A 6,671-nucleotide genomic window follows, 5' to 3' on the forward strand; every position below is an offset into this window, starting at 1 on the left:
ATTGTGATGATGATATTAATGAAGTTATTAGTGATGAACTCACCTTTGATTCTAAACTTCTGTCTAATATAGATCAATAGAACGGAATAGAGAGCCCAAAATTAAACTTCCACATATACAGTCAACTAAGGTTTGACAAGGGAGCAAAGAATACCCAGTGAGGAAAGGATAGTCTCTTCAACAAATGGATAAACAGATGCAGAAAAACAAAACTGGACCCCTATCTCACACCACTCACAAAAATTAACTCAAAATGAATCAAAGAGTTAAATATAAGACCTGAAACTGTAAAACTCCCAGAAGAAAACCTAAGGAAAAATCCCCTTGAAGTTGGTCTTGGCAATGATTTTTTGGATATGACACCCAAAGCACAAGCAACAAATGCAAAAACCCACAAATAGGAACTACATCAAACTAAAAAGTTCTGCACAGCAAAAGAAATAATCAACAAAATGAAAAGTCAACTTACAGAATGGGAGAAAATATTTGCAAAGTATGTATCTACTATGGGGTTAATATCCAAAATATATAAGGAGCGCATACAATTCAATATCAAATATAATAATATAATTCAATTAAGAAATGGGCAAAGAATTTGAGTAGACATTTTTCCAAAGAAGATATACAAATGACCAATAGGTACATGAAAAAGTGCTCAACTTCACTAATCACCAAGGAAATGCAAATCAAAACCACAATGAGATATCACCTCACACCTGTTAGAATGGCTGTCATCAAAAACACAAGATATAACGAAGATTGTTGAGGATGTGGAGAAAGGGAACACTTGTTCACTGTTAGTGGGATTGTAAATTGGTTCAGGCACTATGGAAAACAGTATGGAGGGTCCTCAAAAAGTTAAAAATAGAACTACATGTGATTCAACAATTTCACTTCTGGGTATATACCCAAAGGAAAAGAAAACAGGAGGTTGAAGAGCTATGTGCACTCCCATGTTTATTGCAGCACTTTTTGCAATAGCCAAGATATGGAAACAACCTAAGTGTCCATCAATGGATGAATGGATAAAGAAGATGTAGTACACAGATATGGTGGAATATTATTCAGCCATGAGAAAGAAGGAAATCCTCCCATTTGTGACAACATGGATGGACCTTGAGGACATTATGCTAAGTGAGATAAGTCAGATAGAGAAAGACAAATACTGTATGATATCACCTATATGTGGAATCTAAAAAAAACCAAACTTGTAAAAACAGAGAATGAAATGGTGATTACCAGAGGCTGGGAGGTGGGGGAATAGGAGAAATATTGTTTAAGAGTACAAACTTGCAACTAGTCGACAAATCAGTCCTGAAGATCTAATGCACAGTTTAGTGAATATAGACAATGATATTGTATTATAATCATCAAACCTGATAAGAGACTAAATCTTTATTCCTACTGCAAAAAGGAAATGATAATTATGTGACATGATAGAGGTCCTAACTATCGCTACAATGGCCATCACATTACAATATATAAATGTATCAGATCAACAGCACAATATTATATGTCAAGTATATTCAATTAAAAAAAATAAACACTTCTCTAAATAAATAAATAAACAGACGTCTGTCTGACGTCCTGCCCTAGAATGGGACTGGGCCAGAGGCAAGCTATCCTGCCTCCTTTGCTTAAAGACTAGACTTGTTGATTTGCAGGTTTACTGGTCTTATTTTCTTGACTCAAGCTCAGATCATATTTGGCAATCCAAGGGCCTATATAGGAGGTAGCTGAACTCTGCATGATAAACACATGACTTCCTGAGGGGATGTGCATTAGGGGAGGAGAACCCAGAAAAGAACAAAAAAAAAGCTCAAATAAATGTTCCAGCATAAGCACCATAGGGAGGAGAGAGGTCAATATCAGTTCCATTTTATACCTTTTTGTTACCTCCATTAAAAGGTCCATTGCCAAGAACCCCTTAGGAGCCCTCAAGGACTCCAAATTGGTTTTGATCTTTGTACATTTCCATCCTCTTGGAGACTCAACAAGGGGAGAAGCCTTGAACTTCTTTTCATGGTTTGAATGTGTAATCATCTCACATTATGGGAACTTGTAAGAAAATCTTGTCCTGAAATAGAAAGAGCTTATAACAGCAAGTGAGGTTAAGCCCAGGAGTACTGGCCACAGTCTGGCAGAAAGATCCTAGCCCAGTAACCCCCGTTCAACCAGTTTTTGTTACTAAATAAGTATGAACTTCTTACTGATATGATTCTCTCCAAACTTCAGATGTTAGAATATCAAAAGCTCTACCTACTTTCTTGGGAATTTAACAATAAGAATTAAATTTGAATTCTAAGAAGAAATCATTACTCAAACATAGCTGCACTCAAAAATAATCCTGTGACGTAGAGACTAGTACTGCCATATTTTATAGATGAGAAAACTGAGGCCAAAAAGGGTTAATTTCATTGAGTTATTCAACAAGCATTTTCTTTTTTTTTAAGATTGGCCCTGAGCTAACATCTTTTGCCAATCTTTTTTTTCTTCTTCTCTCCAAAGCCCCCAGCACATAGTTGTATATTGTATATTGTAGTTGTGGTCCTTATGGTTGTGCTATGTGGGGCACCGCCTCAGGATTGCCTGATGAGCCATGCCATGTCCACGCCCAGGACCCAAACCAGTGAAAACCTGGGCCTCTGAAACCAGAGTGCAGGAACTTAACCCCTCAGCCACCGGGCCAGCCCCAACAAATATTTCTAAGTACCTATTATATTGAAAGACCTTCCGGCTGACACTGGAGCAACAATGTTAAAGATTACAGGCTTGTTGCCTGGTCTGATGAAGCTTATTGTCTAGCAAAGAAAATGTAAAATAAACAAGGAAGAAAATAAATAATTTGTGAGTGCTGCTATAAATAAAACAAGAAAGAGACTCAGACCAAATAACAACTTGAATGAGTGCCTACTTTAGATGCAGTATTCAGAGAAATCCCTTCTGAGAATATGACATTCAAGCTAAAGCATGAAGCAAATAGCCATGAAAAAAATCATAGGAAAGATGTTCTGAGAAGAGGATACAAAGAATATGTAATAAGTGGTATACAGGATAGTATAGACTATATTGCATTGGCAAACAAATCCTGAAACCTCAGTGGCTTAACAATAACAACTTATTTTTGCTTATACAAAGCCCAATGTGCATCACTCAGACCTTCTCAATCTTGTAGTTAGTTACAACATCTGAAACACGTGGCATCTAAAATTATGACAGAAAAGAAAAACGGGATGGATATTTATGTAAAATGTCCTTAAAAGCCAAGGCAGGAAGACTTACATCATTTCTCTACCTATTCCCATTGGCCAGAGCCCAGTCACGTGACACCATTCTAGCTGCAAGAAAGGCTAGAAAATAAAGGAGAAACACATGCATGTTTGGTGAGCCCTAACAGACTCTACCATGGTCTGAAATGGTCACATTCTCTTAATCTCTTCTTCCTGCATATGAAACACGCTCAATTCCTTCCCATGAGATACAATTCAAAATCCAATCCAGCTCAAAGCCCAGCATTCCTGAGTGACTCATGGCCCTCATCATCAGGTCCAGATGTGGGTCTCCTCAATCTGACAACCTGTGAACTAAAAGGACCAGTTATCTGCCGATCCACATCATATAAAATGCTAGATCAGGAATAAAATAACTATAATAAACATTCTCATTTAGAAAAGACCAGCAGCCATTGGTCCACAGCAGTGCTGAAATGCTATTAGGCCCAAATTGTGAAGCTCTTACCCTGTGCTTAGGGGAGAGTCCTTGCTGAAGCCCTGATTCCGTTGTCTGAGACCTTACCCTTTATTCTCTGTAACCCCCAAATACATCCCCTATAAAGAACTTCTTCCTTATACATAATTCTTCCTGGCCATATCTGAAATTGGAGTTTGGGAACTTGCCTTTGAAGCCTGCCTTCCTTCGTGAAAGATTGGAGAACCAAAGATTGTTTTACAACTCAGGCAGAGACTTGTTGCCTAGGGTTAGTGGTTTCTTTGACAATCTGTTACCTTACCTTAGAAGACTTAGTAGGGTCCCAATCAATTTGCTTCCAGTCAGTTCCAACTACACAAACCCAATGTTCCTTCCCACTTCATTACTTACCTCAAATTATTTTTGTGCTTCTTTGTGCTGTTCTCTCTCTCTCTTTTTCTCATGAATGGCAGCTACCTTGAGGTTCTCAGCTTTATATTGGAAGTCCACATCACTAATGTCAACTTTTCTCTCAGTCACTTTATCCCAACTGAAATATTTTACTGAGATTCAGTTGCTCAATGCCTTTTTCAAGCCTGTCTCTTATTATTTGGGATCTAGGATGAGTCTGGTTTTCTAACCATGCAAGGCCCTCAATTTCTAGACTCCCTCTATTCCAGATCATTTCTATTTGCAAACTGGCCAGTTCTTTCTTGAAGTCATCTCTTTCTTGGAATACCATGCCAAACACAACCACTGTCAACCAGCGTACACCAGAACATGTGTTCATTCTCCATACTTTTCCCCTAGAGCTACAAGATCAGTAGGCACATGATTTGCCTCTCAAGTTATAGGCAACAGCTTTACCAAGTATTCTGCCGGGGTATAGTATAGGTAACCATCTTCTGAGCTTCCAGTAACAGTTTTCTCCCTGCCTGCTCCTGGACTGCTAAGCTAAAGCAAATATTTTAAGTTTCTGTTAAGGCATCAACCTATTTCTTATAACGAATCTTAAATTAATTAGGACAAGAAAATCTCTATCGTGGTAATAAATAAACCTCCAAAATCTCAAATAAAGTTTTATTTTTCATTAACAAAAAGTCCAAGATGGATCAAGTGGTCCATTCCCCATTTGTTATAACATCTGGAGCCCAGGGCCCCCAAGGTCACCACAGCATGGGAAGAGACAACTGGATGGACACATGGAATGTGTTTAAGTGCCAGACCTTGAAGTGACTCACAACACTTATATAAGAATCCTATTGGCCAGAGCCCAAATTGCCCCATTCTAACTACATGAGAAGCTGAGGAATGTAGAGGAGTGCTTGAATATTTGGTGAGCACTGACAATTTCTGCTCCAGGTGGGAAAGAGACTGATCTACTCAAAGGTTAAAAAACCACTACTTTTTGTAGTGGTTGGAGCAGAAGAGACATGAAAGAGATTCAAGAGGTAAACAGAGCCAAATTATATAGTATTGTACAAGCTATGGTAAGGAATATGGTTTTATTCAAATTCTCTCTTGTTGCTACTATAATGGATAAATTAGAGTTGGGGAAAAAGTGGAAACACAAATACCATTTAAGAGGGAGTAGAGGTGGCCGGAGCAGGATATTCACAATAGGAAAAAAGCATATGAATATGGTATCTATTCTGGAGGTGGAGGCACAATGGGACTAGATAAAAGTCTAGCTAATGGACTAGATATAGTAAGAAGAGATGAGGCAGAGAAATGTCAGGATCAATAATGACTCTGAACATTTAAGTAATAATGTGGATGGTGATGTCATTTACTGAAATGTGGAAGACAGGGGTAGGGGCAAGTAGATGGATTTAGGAGAGAAATTGTGACAAATCCAGGTGGAATTGATAAGTATGTAATTTGATAAGTGAGTCAATAGCTTAAAGAAGAATTTTAAGCAAGAGATATAAATGTAGAACTTTCCAAAACACATAGCTCATCAGAAATGGAACTATAGAATTCCTCCTGGAATCTTTAAGAAGTTCACATCTTTGCAGTTTGTATTTTGACAGTTAGGGGTATTTTGCAAAAAAATTTTCAATGTAAACTTAAGTGGTCAGTTCTGTATCTTTTCCTTGAAATTTGTTCTGGTTTTCAAACTTGGAAAGTGTTTGTCCACTGAAAGATTATGAAAATAGTTGTGTGTACCTTCTAGTACACTTGGTTTTTTTCCTTTAAAACATTTAGTCCATTTGGAAATGATTTCGGTGTACATTAAGTCAAGATCTAGCTTCATTTTTGATTAATATAGTCAGACTTATTTGTTGCACACATCTTTCCTCCACTACTTTGATATTCCTGGTGTATCAAATGATACATCCATATAAATATATGATTTATAAAATTTTTAGAATTTTTATGATTCTTTTTCATAATTTTTGAGTGGCGTATTAACCATGCCCTGGTTAGTATTTAGAAAAGTATATTTTATTATCAACAACCAAAATGGAACATTCCTGATAAATCAGATAAAACATTATTGTTAAAGATGCTGTTGAAACCACAACAGATAAATTTGAAGAAGTTGTCACTCATGGGATGGCTTTAGAAAACTGGCTGATGTAAATTGACATTTTTTTAACTGGAGCTGCAGTAACACTGGGTGAGTGCTCATTGTAAGAAAAGAGAAAAACCCAGAGGAATACCAAGAGCCAACCCACCCTCCCTCAAGATGACTGAAAGCAGCAGCCCAAAAGCTAGGAGGAAAATAAGGAGAGAATAAAGTCATAGAAGCCAAGAGAGATTTGAAGAGTGTAAGGAGAGAATGGGCAATGGGGTTAAATGAGCCAAAAGGCAAATCACACTATAAATAAAACACAACCATGAGGGTTTTAGGAAGGTCATTGGTAACTTGGCCACGCTGTGGCTGTGGCAGGATGAGAATAGAAGCCAAATTTTAGTAAGGTGAGCAGAAAGGGAAGAAAGAAATGGAGATGAGAAGACTTACTCTTTCAAAAGTTTTG

Source organism: Equus quagga, chromosome 12 (genome assembly GCF_021613505.1).
Source record: "Equus quagga isolate Etosha38 chromosome 12, UCLA_HA_Equagga_1.0, whole genome shotgun sequence".
NCBI classification, from domain to species: domain Eukaryota; kingdom Metazoa; phylum Chordata; class Mammalia; order Perissodactyla; family Equidae; genus Equus; species Equus quagga.